Source organism: Bubalus bubalis, chromosome 10 (assembly GCF_019923935.1).
Source record: "Bubalus bubalis isolate 160015118507 breed Murrah chromosome 10, NDDB_SH_1, whole genome shotgun sequence".
Classification (NCBI taxonomy): Eukaryota; Metazoa; Chordata; class Mammalia; order Artiodactyla; family Bovidae; genus Bubalus; species Bubalus bubalis.
The window spans coordinates 32,619,663-32,636,622 of NC_059166.1; the positions used below are offsets into that span (position 1 = coordinate 32,619,663).

The window sequence follows — 16,960 nt, forward strand, 5'->3', positions numbered from 1 at the left end:
CCTCTCCTGATCCGATTCTCTGATAAAGTATGTGACCTACAAAAATACCAAGCAAATAGGCTTCATCACAGTGTAGCACAATCACATACTCCGTTCAGAAATGACTCATACGAGGAAATAAAACCACAATTTCTGAAACTATTGGAAACAATCATTTTAATTTAATGTTATTTTTGGACCCCGAAAGCTTTTTTTCTTCCCCTAAACAAGCAAGCTGGTGGTTTTGAAGGGTCTTGCTCATCTTTTTGTGGAAAATGCCTGAAAACAAACCACTAGAAACTAAACAGAAATTTTTCTTCCTAAATTATGCCTGAAAACAGACCGAATTTCTCTCACCAAATGGCCACATATACTTTTAACAGATACCTCTAGGATTTTTGGTCCCATATTTTGAAACATTGACATAAACACAAAACGTACTTCCTCTCGGATAAAATCCATAATTCTGAGGGCTAAAAACTCTTCAAAATAACATGAAATGTATCTCCACAGAAATCAACCCAGGAGGCCAAAGTTTGTTTCTAAAGAAAACTGGAAGTAAGAAAACTATAAACCTCCACTAGAATTTGCCGTTTTAATTTCAGTTTGTTCAAAATACCAGTTCATGTGGCCATATCTTTTCCTCTGCTAGGAAGCCCTGGATATCAGTAACACTTTGGTACAAATAAAGCTTTATGTAAGTTAGAATAAAATATAACCAATGAACTAGCTTCCATGATCACATACAAAAAAGAATTCGCTTCCAAACTATGAACAGGATCCATTCTTTGTAGTCTGTTTGGCTTTGGATGTACATCCTTTGAAGACACGTAGGCAACAGGGTAACTAGTGACTTTCCATCAATATCCCAGGCACTGGGGCTACAGAACAAGAAAGATAAAGTTTTGCCCCTGGGTGCATTCAGAATCTCTCTAAAAGACAGACTCACGTAAAAGTAGTCCCAGCAGTGTGCTCTTATACTAACAGCCCACATAAGGTGCTACGGTATTACAGAGAGAAAAGAATTCATTCTGCCTGAGCTTTGGGAAGGCTTCCCAGAGGAGGTGCCATTTGAGCTAAGCCTTGAAAGATGAGTAGATTTTTTTTGTCCAGGTAGGCAGCAAAACATAAGAGGCAAGTAGGTTAAGGGAGCTGGGGCAGTGGAGGACAATGGTGGCCAGAATATACCTGAGAGAGAAAAGGAAATGCCTAATTGTATTTTATGCCATAGAGCATTCATAAAATAGGTAAGTCTCACATTTGTATCCACTGTACAAAGAAATCAACCTGAGAAAGCAAATATGTGACTTGAATTCTCTGAGGGGTTCCCTGATTTATGAACCCAAAGAGTGTTCATTTGGAAAAACAGAACTTCTGGTTTACTGGCTATTCTCCAATGACTCAAGGGCTACCAGGCTTCCTGTTCAATGTCAAGAATAAAGTGCCTGGATGGACTTGAGGTGTGCTATGCCTTCTTTGGACTTCCTGTCAATGCGTGGAGCAGAACTCTCCTCTGCTGTCTGAGAACTTATGATTTAAGCCCTTGGTTTACAACTCCCACCTAACTCCCCTGGAAGGGCCCCCATCTGTCATTGGGTTGCCCAGCACCCACTTCATCTCTGTGCTAACAAGTAGCTGTGAGGAGTCCTTCTCTTTTTAGAAAACAGAAATACATTTTGATCACATACAGTATGTTATATTTGCAGCCACTTTTCCTTTTTAAGAGTACATTTCTAAAATTAAAGCATAAATCAAAGCATAGGTAACAAAGAAAGACAGACAGACAGAGAGACAAAGGGAGTTTGTTTTCAAGCACCTCTGCCCTGTCTGCTTGAGCATCAATTAGTAAATGATGTGAAATCCCTAGGTCTGTCTGACCGCTTCCAGGTAACATGATTACCTGCCTAATACAATTAAAGTAAAACCACTAGATAATACATACACGTGGAATTTCAAGTATCTTGCAATTACTAGTGAGGTTTAAATTTTCTCTCCTGTTTAGACCTCACATAAACATTAGTTTAATCATATATTTATAGTATTAATTGTTTCATACTCCAAAATAATTTTTACACGCAACACAAAACTTATGCAAGCAAAGTTATCCTCCTTCACTTCATGTTAATAGATATATGTTCCCAGTTTGTTCTTCTCAGTAATTTTTGAAGAGCCTTTCATAGACACCTGAACTAGGCAAGTGTCAGATGGAGTACTCTGACTATAGTCACATTTACTTGTAGTCAACTGCATATCAATGCAGAGACAAAATGTGCATGCCACGATTAAACCTATAGAATTAGAACATAAGGTCTGGATTTGGTAAATCAGCAAAGGAGTTTTTACGTGCAATATGCTCATTTTTACTTTCTGCAGACTGTACCAATATTATTAAACTCAAGACCCTGAAACTGTGGTACAAATTGAAAGCTAAGACGTATTTCGTTTGAAACTTTCTCATTACAAACGAACAAATGACTTAACTGATAAAGTATTTTAATCTTAGGCAGTTGTGATTACAGATAATACTTTACTTTTTCTGACACTACAAACTAAAAATAAAAGATTATTACTGAATATTTATTTATGGGAAAAGATAAGCAATTGTCATTATCAAAAATGAATCAAAAGTATCTACTAATGATTGACAGCAAAAGTAATATTTTAAAAATAGTCATATAGGTAATTCAAATAAATATCTACTTCTGACATAATTTACTAAGTATTCTTGTCCTCCAACTCATACACAGTTTTCAGAGAAGAAAAATATGCTGACAATAGCCAATCTGTGTAAAAGGCATGCATGCTCTGGTGTGTCCGACTCTCTGCAACCCCATGGACTGTAGCCCATTAGGCTCCTCTGTCCATGGAACTTTCCGCGCAATACTGGAGTGGGTTGCTATTCCATACTGCAGGGGATCTTTCCAACCCAGGATGGAACCCAAGTCTCTTAGTGTCTCCTGCATTGGCAGGGGGATTCTTTACCACTGCACCACCTGGAAATCTCCCATTTATATAAAGCCATCTGTAAATCCTCTCTATGTAAGGCTTATCTATCAACACAGGCCAATAAGAATTGATTGATTTTGTGTTTAAACTTAGGAGGAATGTATGAAGATTCTCCATACTTAACTAAAAATAGTAACAGTCCTCTCATGCAGATGCCTGGAAATTTTTTGACTTTAACAAGTGATCTTAAAACCGACTTTGACTATGATTTCTCAGCTGAGGGCAATTTCGCTTCTGGAGGACATGTGACAATAGTCTGGAGTCACTGTTAATAATCAGGGAAAGCTGCTACTGGCATCTCGTGGGTAGAGACCAAGGATGTCACACAACACCCTACACTGTGCGCCCTAGAATGCACACACAGGTCAGTCACACACACACCTCCAACAATGAATTATCCAATTCAAAATGTCAATAATCAGACTGAGAGATTCAGACACAACATCAATAGTAACATCATATTTTTAAACAGGTGTGCCTGGCAGCAATTCCAGGTGAGCAGTTAAAACAAATAGAACCCTGACAATTAACGTTTAACCTTCCCTCCTCCTTCAGCCCCTCTTCACCATATATTCATTACATCTGAATCCAAGGACCAAATGATTAAGTCGAAAAATGGAGATGCTAATAACTTCTCTGGTGGCTCAGATGGTAAAGAATCTGCCTGCATGCAGGAAACCTGGGTTCAATCCCTGGACTGGGAGGCTCCCCCGGAAAAGGAAATGGCAATCCACTCCAATATTCTTGCCTGGAGAATTCCATGGATAAAGGAGCCTAACAGGTCACAGTCCATGGAATCACAGAGTCAACATGACTGAGTGACTAACATTTTCACACTTTCACTTTCAATGACCTCCTGCTGACTGCAAAGATAGAGTCATAGCAAGCTGTGGTGTTATCGTTTAAAAAAGTTTACACTGAGTTCTTCAAGTGTGTGCATCCATGCTCAGTCATGTCTGACTCTTTGCGACTCCATGAACTGTAGCCCACCAGGCTCCTCTGTTCATGGACTTCTCCAGGCAAGAATACTGGAGTGGGTGCCATTTCCTTCTCCAAGGGATCTTCCCCACCCAGGGATGGAACCTGCAACTCTTGTGTCTCCTGCATTGGCAGGTGGATTCTGTACCACTGCATCACCTGGGAAAATTATACAAATTCTTATAATTGGTGCCTTCAGGCTGGAAAAAAAAAAGCAACTGGTGAAATAAATATTGGCTGATTTCTTTGGAAGGAATGATGCTAAAGCTGAAACTCCAGTACTTTGGCCACCTCATGCGAAGAGTTGACTCACTGGAAAAGACTCTGATACTGGGAGGGATAACAGAAGGGGACGACAGAGGATGAGATGGCTGGATGGCATCACTGACACGATGGATGTGAGTCTGAGTGAACTCCGGGAGTTGGTGATGGATAGGGAGGCCTGGCGTGCTGCAATTCATGGGGTCGAAAAGAGTCGAACGCGACTGAGCGACTGAACTGAACTGATAAACAAAAAGATCATTATAGAATGTTCTTAAAATGGCTTAGAGTAGCTGAGAAACCACAAAGATGAAAGCCTTTAAAAATTTAAATATATATGTATACATATAGCTGATTCACTTTGCTGTACAATAGAAACTAACACAACATTATAAAGCAACTAGACTCCAATAAAAATTATTTTTAAGTAAATAAATAAAATCTAGATGACTATATGGGAAAGTATTTGTTAAAACAAACACCATGCAATGTTAATGGCCAAAACTGAGTTTTCTAATGTCTTCTCTTGTAACTCCAAACCCAGCCTCAGATTTGCCAAGTAGGGACTCAATTTTTAATCCCCAGTCTATGACCCCAAAAATGACTTTCAGCTCTAAATATCTCTGGAATATTTAGCATACTTCAATGGAGGGAAGACAACCACATTCATAATAGCTAGTATTCATATCATCAGCTCAGTTCAGTTCAGTGGCTCAGTCATGTCCAACTCTTTGCAACCCTATGGACTGCAGCACACCAGGCCTCCCTGTCCATCACCAACTCCTGGAGTATACTCAAACTCATGTCCATTGAGTTGGTGATGCCATCCAAGCATCTCATCCTCTGTCATCCCCTTCTCCTCCTGCCTTCAGTCTTTCCCAGCATCAGTCATACACTATTCTAAATGCTTCACAGATATTTATTTGTTGAATTCTCACATGATCTCCAAGAAGTACATTCCACTACACATGAGAAAACTGAAGCAAAACCTGTTTTAAGTAACATGCTCATCATTACAGTCATTAGTGTCAAAGCTGGGTTTCAAATCCAAGGAGCCCAGGTCCATATTCTTTGTACTTAACCACTATGCCATAACAGTAGGTTCCTCAGATGTCAAGTGCTAAGAAACACTCACATCCCCAGAGATTTTCAGGACCCTCCTTTTATCCACTAGATCACTGACTTACCAATGGTCATGTGTGATATAAATACATCTCTACATCATACATACAAGCTGAGCCTGAATTTAGAGATGCAGTTCTACTAGATCAATATCCCGTGTCCCTGAGCTCATGGCTAAGGCTGTCCTGCCTTGTAATGCTAACTGTCCCCAGTGCTACCACCACTGCCTTCACCCCCATTTCTTTTAACTCATTGATTCAATAGGAATTTAGTGTCCCCTGCTGCACCTGCTGCAGTCGTGTCCGACTCTTTGTGACCCCATAGACGGCAGCCCACCAGGCCCCCTCATCCGTGGGATTCTCCAGGCAACAACACTGGAGTGGGTTGCCATTTCCTTCTCCAATGCATGAAAGTGAAAAGTGAAAGTGAAGTCGCTCAGTCGTGTCCAACTCTTAGCGACCCCATGGACTGCAGCCTACCAGGCTCCTCCGTCCATGGGATTTTCCAGGCAAGAGGACTGGAGTGGGGTGCCAGTACTGGAAATATAGAATGGCAAATATCGGTAAGAGCATCAGCAAATTCTCAGTCAAGAGCAGAATTTAAACTCATGCAACCTATTACATTTCAATGTGGCAACTGCTATGCTAAAAGGTGGAAACTAGGCTCTTTGGGAATAAGGAGACTAAAAATATCCAGATCAGTCTTTGGTGGTCAGAGGGGGTAACATTTTGCATCTTGAGTCTTGCAAAAGCAGTAGAAAAGAAAGTTTCAGGGGGAAGGGAAAGATGTCTTCCAGATAGAAAGAATCACATGCACAAAGAAATGCAGCAGAAATGACCAGAGTGTATTTGAGGGTTGCACTTTTCCACCCAGCTGGAGAAGAGATTTCTTGTGAGTGGCTGGTGAGAGGTAAAAAGGGAAACTTGAGCAAAGTTCTCAGCTTGAAGGGTCCTGTAGATCCTTCTAAGGATTTCAGAATATGCCCTCTAGGCAACAGGTAATTTATTTTGTTTAGAATTTTAAGTCAAGAAGGGTTCTGATAAAAACTGTGAACAGATGTGGTTGATCATCCTTGGGACAGCAGGAAAGTCTTAGAGACAGATCCAGCATAGACCAGAGTGGTCCCCGAAGAGAGAAGGTCAGGATATCACAACTATACTTATGACAACAAAGACAATATGACCAAGTGTGTGTAGCACAAGTGTCCCCCTATAGCTAGTATGTTCATCTGAGGATTAAACCTATAACCTTGTTACCATGATTAACTCACTTACCAAGCTAACCATTCCTATGAATGGTATATGCCAAGAAAAAGTAGAACTTATTATTAGTATAATCATAGACTAAAAGTCCCAAAGCCTTCAAAATCATCCAGAGTAGGAAAAAAGTCTATTCGTTGTATTGTAATTTTGGCATATCATCAGCAACACTGATAATGAAAAAAGCATTTAATAAGTATTTACCATGTGCCCAGAACTTTGCTAGTATTTTCATCAATGGAGCCTTTAAAAACTAAAGTCAACAACTGACATGACAAAACAGACCTAAATGAAAAGTCTACTTGGGTCGACTATGAAAAGCAAAAAGAGTAGCATCATCTAAATACCTAAAGTTCACAGACAAAGTTTCAGTAATATTGAGGTTGTTGACCAACTGGCTGAGGTCTGGATTCTAAAGTTACCTACTAGAAGCACAATTTGAGATTACTGAAAACCTGCAAAAGGAAATTAGAACGTGACTTGCCCACCTTGTGATTCAATTTGGCTAGAATTATTTGAGTCAAAATCATATGTGAATACACATTTGCATTAAAATATAAAATTTGAAGTGAAGAGAATTAGCTAATTCAGAGACCTGTGGACTTTCCAAGTCATCATCACTTTCAATATACTGCATGCATTAAGTTAGAAATATTCCATCTCTTAGTCGGAACATTCAGGTCCTTTCAAATCCTCTAACTTGAGGGAGTTCAGAGTCAGAAGTGAAATGTAATGAATAGATCCCTCCACTGGGTATATGCAGAGGCCTGTGAATTGTGTATATTACCGTGCAGAGAATAAGCCCTCTTGCTATGTGGTGGACCTACTTGATTAAGGATCGAATTTCAAATTTAATGCTATTGCTTTTGTGAGCAGAATTAAACTTAATGGTATATGAACGTAAATTTTTATGATTTAATCATAGCCTTTCACAAGAAATGTCCCTTTCATTTTAAAAAGGAAGCAGGAAAGAATAACAGAAACGGTAGCAATAATTTATCTGAAAATCTAAGGTCAAGTCAATTTATGCCACTGTTGATGAGTCTCTGTCAAGTCTTTAAAGGAAGAAAGAAAAAAAAAGATGCTCTAATCAAACAAACCTTTCCAAGACAAATTCTATGTCCCTCATTCAGACCCGTAATTCCATGTGGGAAACATTCTGACTACTTTTTATTTTCTCAGTACTAAACTGAAAGTTGCAGATAGGTTAACTAAGAATATCCATATGACACTAGGGTAAACCAACACACCTTTTGATGCTGCGTTACACTGGGAGATATTTTGCCGTATTTGAGAGTTGCTTGTTGTTCTGTTCTGGTTTTTTAGTGGATGACATACTCACAGACTGCAGGAGGTACTCTGAACTGACTTTTCATCAGAAGGTTCGTTTTTTTTTTGCAAACTGCACGATCCTTACAGAGACCTGAGGAGGCACTAATGGTCAGAAACAGGATTGGTGAGTGATTCATAGGCCACGCACGTCCTGCTTCACGAAGGCAGTGGACTTTTCTCCAGTGGGCTTAGTGTTAGCTTTCACTTGAAAGAAGGGTTCTGTGGCTAAATACGTAAATTAAAAGAAAAACCGCTGCTTCCTTGAAAAGTACATTAAAGTTATAAAACAGATTATTAACAGCAGAACGAGGATGTTCACCTAAGGAAAACCTTAAAAATGCCAAGCCTGATATCTATGTAAGTTGAAAGTATTTCTGAAATATAAGTGAGCCCCGTTATCATTTCAGCTTGCCTTTAGAAATTCATTACGCAGTCCTCATTAGTTGGTTCAACAGAAACATCTAGATCTGAGATTTATAATAAGCATTCAAGCTTAAGGCAAAAAGAGAAAAACTGTAAAACTGATAACATCTATCTAAAGGATAAGGCTTGAGAAGCAAAAGACAAGACTGCAAAGAAGTCAAATATTGAAGAGATCTAGACAGAAGTTTTCAGCATTTAGGGAGTCTTCTAGAATACCAGTTTCTCCCAATTGTAGTCCTTTGCCATCAACCTTCATGATTTTGGGTATTTTAACTTAGCACTTGTTCACTGTCACTTAATATGTTTCTTTAAATAGGTGCTTTACATTTTTTTTTTCCTTCAATCCTTTTCTGGTTTTGCCTTAAACAACATTATCTAGGAAAATGTAGGTTTAATATGAAATCTAACATATCTTCTTAGTAATGTTAGAAATAAATATATAACTAATAATATAAAAATAAAATGTGTGGGCACCCCCTAAAATGAACTCAGGTGTGACTGGTGGGACCAAATGGTCTAGGGCAACATTTAAGGATAGGGAATCAGGGTTCAGGCTGCAGAGCTAAAATCCTGGCTGCACTCTACTGCATAACTGAGTGTCAGTTTTCTCATCTGTAAAATGGGAATAATAAAAATGGCACAGCTGAGACACATAAATACCTTAAATTTTTTTGCAAAAAAAGTAAATAAATACTCAGTAAATGTCAGCTATGATGTGATGGCTATGATAATTACTGATGGTGAAAATCATAATTACTCACACTGGCAGAACAGTTACAACTATACAAAAACTAAAGTGACATTTTTTTTTAATACCTTAAGATCTTCATTTACTTAAGAACATATACTTCATACATGAAATTTCAAGATGGGTATTCTGTATTGCTTTAATGCAAGGTCACTTTGAACCTATTCAAATGTGATCCCAGCAATCAGATTTTGCCTAAAAATTTCAACCTAAAAATAAAATTTACCTATGAAAAAAAATTTAAAAACCTTAACATGACAATATATAATATAGGTCCTTCTTTCCCAGAAGTACATTAAAATAAATTTACTTACTGCACATACATAAAAGCTTTAAAAATATCAGTTGCTGTATTAAAATGTACATGGAGAAAAAAATTAGAATTCCTGACATTTTAACATGGTGTTACTCTTCATCGGCCATACACTGAAATCTCAGGGTGAGAAAAGGGCCAGACCAATGCCGAAAGGTTTCAAATATCAAACTATACTATTATGTCAGTGCCCTAAGATCAATTAGCACCTTTCAATGACAGCAAAGGTTACAATGTGACTTAGAGGTACACACTCTGCAACTGTTTTAAACCACCATATAAATGTGGTTTTGATAACTTAAAATGGTTTCTATTTTTAAATTCATCTGTTTCATCTCTCTTCTGGAAGAGGGGAGTTAGGGGAGTAAGGGTAGTGATATTTATTTTCAGTACCACTCTCCTAGTAGAAACCTGGATGGGACATGGTAAGAATCACAAACTTCAAGAGAAAAACAGTATATTACCAAAGCATATCCTAATGTGCAGAGCCACAAGCAATATTAGGTGACAGTAATGTTTACAAAGTCTGCAAACCTCTTAAAAGCAATCAGAGTTGCTTATACTACTTGGGAATATGTGATTCTTGTTTATTTTCTTCGATTCAAGTTCAAACTAAGTGAAGCCAAGTTCACTCTGCGTACAACTTAATCTTCGGTGTCCCCCACGACAAAACTCATCTGACTGCAAAATGCAGTCTCACACATACTGCAATTAAATACACCACTGCATCTCTCACCCATCTCTAGAGTGAGTGCCTGAAAGAACATGTCATTTCTTAGTTCACCGGGAAAAATTCATGAGAGGAGCAGGTACACTGAAAGTCATCCTATTCCTCCTGGTGTGGATTGCATTCACCCAGTAACTGCTGTAATAAAAACCCCCAGTGGTATTTCTGAATACAATTATTTAAGATACTCTACAGAGAGGCACTTTATAAGAGTTTAGAATATGTAAGACTAATATCCACTTGAAAAAGAAACTGTCATGATTATATTATATACTGAAAAAATAACAAAGTGTTTGATACACGTTTTGTCCCGCTCTTCAGTGAGAGGATTCAGAACATCTACTTCTGATAATACACTCTTCTATTTGTTTCTTAGATGAGTGATCTAAAATATTTACAACCAGACAGTACCTAATTTTAGGTTTTAAGTGCTTTAACAGCTCCATGAAATATGACCAGCAGCTGCAATACAGAACTATGGTGAATAAACTTCTGATAAAGGGGGGCCTGCTTATACTGAATGTTCAGTGTTCCTGCATTTACCTAAAAGAGGGGAAAAGATAATGAAAAATAAAATAAATACTTGCGCTATTAAATTACTTAACACTTCACTAAGCCTTGAAAAGGATTATTTCCCCTCTTCTTGAATTCTGGATAAAAAGTGTGAGCTTCCACCAGGTGAAGTAAGTGAATTTGCGAGTCAGAATGTGAATTTTCCAACATCTTAACTTTTCATAACAGTCATGGGTTCTCTACCATTCTACTTTTCTAAAACTTCAGGCTAATTTCATTTCAGTGCATAAAATTTTTTAAAATGAAATATCAAGCCACATAAATGTATTTTTAGACATGGCATCAGTCATTTAGAGCTTGCAACAGAGATTGAAAACATGAAATTAGACACCTTATTTCCCGTGGCTATGTAAAATTTATTTACACCCCAAATCATAATATAAATAAAAAGGAAACTTTCAGAAATGGAGGTCTTATTCTTTTTGTTTAACTCAAAGAGGTTTTTGAAAGAAAAAACAAATTATAGCAAAATGATGAACTACTGATCCTCCAGTCTTCCCTCAAAAAAGAAACTTTGACAAAAGATAATATTTTTCAACTGACTTCTACAAATCCTCCAGAATGCAGTATCTGTATTTCTTAATAGGAATAATGATTGCTTTTATACAAAATTCTTTTTATACGAATCGCAGGGTTTTTTTTTTTAATTTTTAAGCTTGAACATAATACTTAGATATTCTCTAAATATGTGCATATATAAAGTTTTTATTGTGTAAAAGAGAAATTACGCCTCTAATATCCTGTATAATACTTATTCATAAAAAAGAATAATCAAGTAAATCTTTTAATTTCAGTTGTAATTGTGAAACAATTGCTAATTATGGTGATCTTAGGTTGACATGTACTATTTTCAGATAACTGGCAAAGGAAAACTATCTCTTGAAAACCTATTATTTTAGACCTTTACCTATTATTAAAGGCAAGGATATATCCCTAATAATCAGGGGGGAAAAGGAACAGTTTTCAGATAATCTAATTATATTACTTTCAAAGCTGTAACTATCAAAGGTTTTAACCCTCACCTACAGCCATTTCTGGGGGGAAAAAAAAGTTATTTGACTCTGAATGGCTTACAACTTTTAATGAGGCGGAACAAACTATTTTTATGGTTTATAATAACAATAAAAAATGAATGTAGTTATATCTGCGTTTGGTATTGTTACCATAAAAATCAGATTCCAGCAGCCTAGCTCCACACAAAGTAGTTTCCCTGTTCTTACTATTGCTATCTATTTCTTGGGATAAGGTTATACCACACCCTGCTATGTATCAAACATTTTGTTTTAGGATTCTCTCGCTGCCCAACCCCCTTCCTAGTTTTTCGTTCCTCAGCTATAAAATGGCTAGAAATAATTTTTTAAAAATAAAGAGGTTGGGGGAGACAAACCTAATTCTACCCGGGTGAAGTTATCAAGTATAATCCTTGTGCTGAGGCGGTTTTGAAATAAAACCAACAACGCAACAGACAAAATACCATCCTCAACTTTCAAGTCTAACAGTCACCGACGTATAAATCAAACTTCAGGAGCTGTGGAAGAGGAACCCACGGTCCTGCTCCTAAGACTCCAATCTAAGTCCCGAAGGAGCGCGCAGTGAAGCTGATAGACGCCCGAGAGTGCAAAAAGTAGCCGCACAGAAGAGGAACAAAATTGCCATATTCAAGAAGACGTGTTTCTGCTCCATCAATTACGTTGATCCCAGGGTGCCAAGCCAAAAGGGGTAAGGGAGAAAGAAAACTGTTAAGTATGAGCTCTTAATGTGAAACCTAACCTGTTGGTTCTCTTAGGTATCAGATTTTGGAAGTGTCTGTAATGACAGCCAGGAAAGCAAATTAATGGCCAACGGCCCACTGGGTTTGAACACGAGCCTCCTGTTACCTCCTCACAGATCAAGTACACAACACACACGCACACGGAGGTGCTCCACGTGGAACTGCTCTGAAACCAAAACACACACCCCGTCGCTATTCTCCACCTTGGCAGAAAGGGCCGAGGGACCTGCACCTTCCTCTACTGCCCTCGGATGAGGATTCATGAATGACTGCCCGCTGGACAGTGCAGAGGACAGACGCCGGCGGCGAGGAGAGAGAAACGCGCTCCAAACGACATCCTCCCACACACTCACTCACGTCTAACACAAACCCCGTTAGCTTTCAAGAGCAGGAGAAACAGAGGTGGTGGAGAGGGGAGACGCTGCCACCCCAACTAGAAAAGGGATCTCAAAAATTAAACCGTGCTCTCTGGTTTCGCCACCGCTCAGCCGTGGCACTAGGTCGGCAAATTCCCTAATTGCTCCAAGCTGTTCCGAATACTGTTTACGAAAGAAAGAGACATCTTTCAAGTGCTACTAACGAAAGTTCTGGCTGCTGTGCGGCGCAAAATAAAACAAGCACACACACGATCTATTTCCAAATCTCGCTTAACGACGCTAAAGCATCGAGCCCTTTCAAGCCCCACAGCCACTCCAGACACTGCAGGTTTTTTAAGGAGAAAACCCGCTACCCCCGACCCGGGTCAGGTCCTTCCGTTTGGAGAAGTTAGGATTCCTTACAGCATCCGCGGCCCGGGCCAATGAACGCGTGTCCTCTGAAAAGGCGCCTCTCGTTTCACGGACCCTGGGAAACGGCAAGAGACATTCGGCCCACGCCACATAAAAACTATGAAAGGGGGACGGCCGCAGCCCAACAGCCCGGTTGGTGCCTTGAGTTTAGAACACAAGCATTAAACGTACACACGCACCCAGCACCGCGAAAACCCCAGGCGCCTGGGGCCCTCTATGGGACCTGGGTCAGCATCCTTGCATCTGGTACATCTAGGGGCTACTAGGCAAAGTAACAAATATCACAAGAAGGAAGCAGGGGAAACCCAGGAGCGCGCACCTCTGAGAGGCGGGAATAGAGTGCAGGTATGGAGCTGCGCGCCCTGTTCCGCGAGGGCTCCGCGAGGCACAAAAAGGCTCTGCAGGGACCCTCGGGGCTCCAGGGCGTCCTCCAAGGCAGAACACACCAAGGCACTCCGAGCAGTCCGGGCCCCAGCCCGGGCTGGGCGTACTTAGCAATGGAGCGACCGCGGGGACCCGGGCGCCCACACACCTTCCCGCAGAGCGCGCATCGCTTCTCGCTCCCGGCGCAGCCGCGCGCACTCTCCCTGGAGAGTTTGCGGGATCCCTGAAATATGGACCCCGGGACAGAGGGTCGGAAGAAGAGGCACTCACCTCCTGCTGCCCGGACCGTCTCAGGATCCCAAAGTCCAAGTGTCTCCCCCAGCAACAGATCTGTGCGTCCGTATTTACGTATTTATTCTCTTTCCTTCCAGTGTTGAAGTTTCGCCTTCACGCTGTGCCTCTGGTGAAAAGAGGACATCCCCTTCGGCCACCGCCCCCCCCACCTCCAACAAATAGCGTATACCAGTGGGGGAGAGACGGGGCGGGGGGAGAAGCGGCTACGAGGGGGAGGAGGAAAGGAGAGGAGCCAAAACTCCCGATGGCGACAGGAAAAAAAAAGGGAGAAGAAAAGAAAAACAGAGCGCGCGCCCAGCCACCGAGGTCCTCACGGCCAGGCTTTTCTGCAGGCTCTCTCCCGCTCCGAAGCGGGAGCGACAGCTTCACGCGGCCAGGCTCGAAGTTTTGCGCGGAAGCCGGGAGCGGCGGAGGGTGCGCCGCACGGCGGGCAGCCTCGTACTTGCGCGCTGGGTGGGGGCGGGGGACGCCGGCGCCCGCGGCCACTGGAGGCCGCCGGGGGCACCCCCCCACCCCGGGGTCAGGCTGTGGCGGGGCGGCGGCACACGGGAAAGCGACTCCTTTTTATTCGACCTCGGCCGATGGCCTGTTGTCATCGCTCACGATCCCGCGTGGGCACCACTCGGGGGCCCTGGGCGTCCCCGGTGGCGCCGCGGTAATCTCCGCGCCCTCCGCGCCGCCCCCACCCCGCCCCCACTGGCCGGGCGCCGGCCGCAGCCACCTCCGGGCGGAGGGGAGGGACCCGCGGTCGCAGTCCCCTCCCCGGACCGGGGAACCGCAGTCTGTGCCCACCTGCTTCTGCCCGGCAGCAACCACCCCCCCCCCCCAACCCCCGCCAGTTGTCTCTAACTCGGTCTCTACCCGATTCCCGGTGTGGACGACTTCGGGCGCCCAGCGGGATTCCTTTCCACTTACCCCCGGGGAGAAGAGAGGAGGAACTTCGCCTACTTCGAACTACGTAAAGTACAAAACACCCCACGTCGGACTGGGGAACTTTCTCTGAACGGAGGAAATACTCCTTTCCGTGAAGATGTATGCGAGGCACGAAGAGTGAGCAGCGTGGGGATAGGCTGTGCTGGAAAGGGCCTGGGCCCCCGTCCAGCGCTGGGCGCAGGTAGGCATCCCTCCCAGATGCCCAAAGGTCAGGCTGCGACGACCGACTTCCAAGACAGCGTCAGAGCCTCCCCAGGCACATTGCTGAAGCGACATTTCCTGCGTAAGCCTTCTGCGCATGCAAGATACACCCACGTAGGATCTAATATTCTATATGCACTCAAGTGGAGATCACAACCCGAGATCTGAGCGAAGTTGACAAGCAACAGTACATAAATTTTGCATCCATTTCATCACCTCTTCGTTAAAACCTATTGTCAAGGTTAGGAACATCTTTAGTTGTCACATTGATTAAAAGTGTTTTGATTTGTTGAGAATTTACTGAGTGGCAGTCATTGCACTGGTCACGTATGGTACATGTGAGTTCATATACTTTTCACATCTCTATGGTGGTTATTTAATCCTGTATAAGAGATAAGGAAACTGAGGCCAAAAGAAACCCAAGGAATGTTCCCAAAGATAAATCCAGTAGTCTCTATAAACACAAAGTCTAATATTCAACAAGCAGCCCTTCAAACTGCCTGAGCCATGACCCCAGAGCTTACAAGTAAATGAGTAGGAATGACACCCAAAGAAAATTTAGTTTCGGTATATTATCAACCGAATTATATTTTGCACAAAGTTCAGGAAAAAATTTCACCCTCTGCTTCACCTGAGTCTTAAGCAATGGACATGGACACCGTCGAGTTCAAAAGCAATCAACTTATTTTTTGATCAGTGGGGAATTATGTACAATAATTAATAGGCAATGGGAAAGGTGAAGTTGTAAATTTAAACTGATAAATGCACTCATTGCTGCACTCATCACTCACTGGGTGTTCTTTCCTGCAGATTTATTTTGGAGGACTTAGGCACTGCCAGGCTTGTTTCCTTTTCTGGTTCTCAAGGTAGAAGGGCTTTTGGCAGTGGGTTTGGCTCAAAGGGGATTTGAACCATGATCCAGATAAGAGCACATTTTGGCCTGAAGAGGATGCCACCTCCTATACACTTAAGAGGGAAATATCCATGGGTAGATTCAATTAACTTTGCAAGTCTTAATTTCCTCATTTCACAGGTGAAGAAATAAGGGCTCAGAATTTTTAGCAACTTCCTAATAAACGGCAGACCTAAGATTCAAACCAGCCTCTGTGTAACCGCAAAGGCCACTCCTAGCCACTGTCATGCTATTATTAGTAGTGGTAGTAGTGAGGAAAAATAGTAATTATTTTAGTACAGCTTATATGCTACAGGCAAAATATGCAATTTAAATGTTTTGTCAACCATTCACTGTCTAGGAATGCTCAGCAACTATAGTAATTATCATGTAAAAATTAAGGACAAGGCTGAATGTACTACTCTCCTCCGAAGGCCACAGATTTTTACATTTCATTTTTGTATGAAACATTATGTGTTAGTTTGACCTAAATAAAAGTGAGAAGATGCATAATTTGGATAAAATAAAAATTCATACTTTAGTACAGCATGTTCACACAGAGACAGGTTTTCAGCATGTTGCTTTACTCACTCCTAAAATCATATTTTCAGCAATACTGATCTTGCTTTCAAGTTACTTTGCTCCCACATAATTTTTTATAATCTACATAAGAATACGTTTTACAGAAGTTACCCTCCCTCAAAAAAACTAGAATTCTATCACACTGTTACTTAACTTCTTATTAGTACTTTCAAATTCATTTATGTATATTACATAGATGTCATCAGGAGTAATATAAAATCTCATGTTTCAGTCCACCTTTGAAATAAGTTGAGCACAAGAGATTTAAGAATTTTAAAGTTGTATAGGCAAAAGTATATTGCATATTTAGACAAGGCATTATTTCTAGCATTTCTACTAAATATAACTTTTATAATTATTGCCATATCATCTTTAATACTGTTGACTCAATATT

At 41.1% G+C, this 16,960-nt stretch overlaps 1 protein-coding gene across 21 annotated transcripts in view; it reads right to left on the bottom strand.

Moving 5' to 3' along the window:
• Nucleotides 1-16,960, bottom strand: part of EYA4 (EYA transcriptional coactivator and phosphatase 4) — a 358,824-nt gene that overhangs the window by 299,863 nt on the left and 42,001 nt on the right. For 4 of the 21 annotated variants that reach the window (XM_025294517.3, XM_044924206.2, XM_025294513.3 and 1 more), the window contains exon 1: nucleotides 13,935-14,694. The exons of 1 other annotated variant lie outside the window; for it this stretch is intronic. The gene's annotated coding sequence lies outside the window, so the exon portion shown is untranslated. Of the gene's footprint in view, nucleotides 1-13,934; nucleotides 14,701-14,873; nucleotides 15,201-16,960 lie in introns of those variants that run through there. 16 more of the 21 variants (XM_044924207.2, XM_025294506.3, XM_044924208.2 and 13 more) reach the window with 13 other exon arrangements.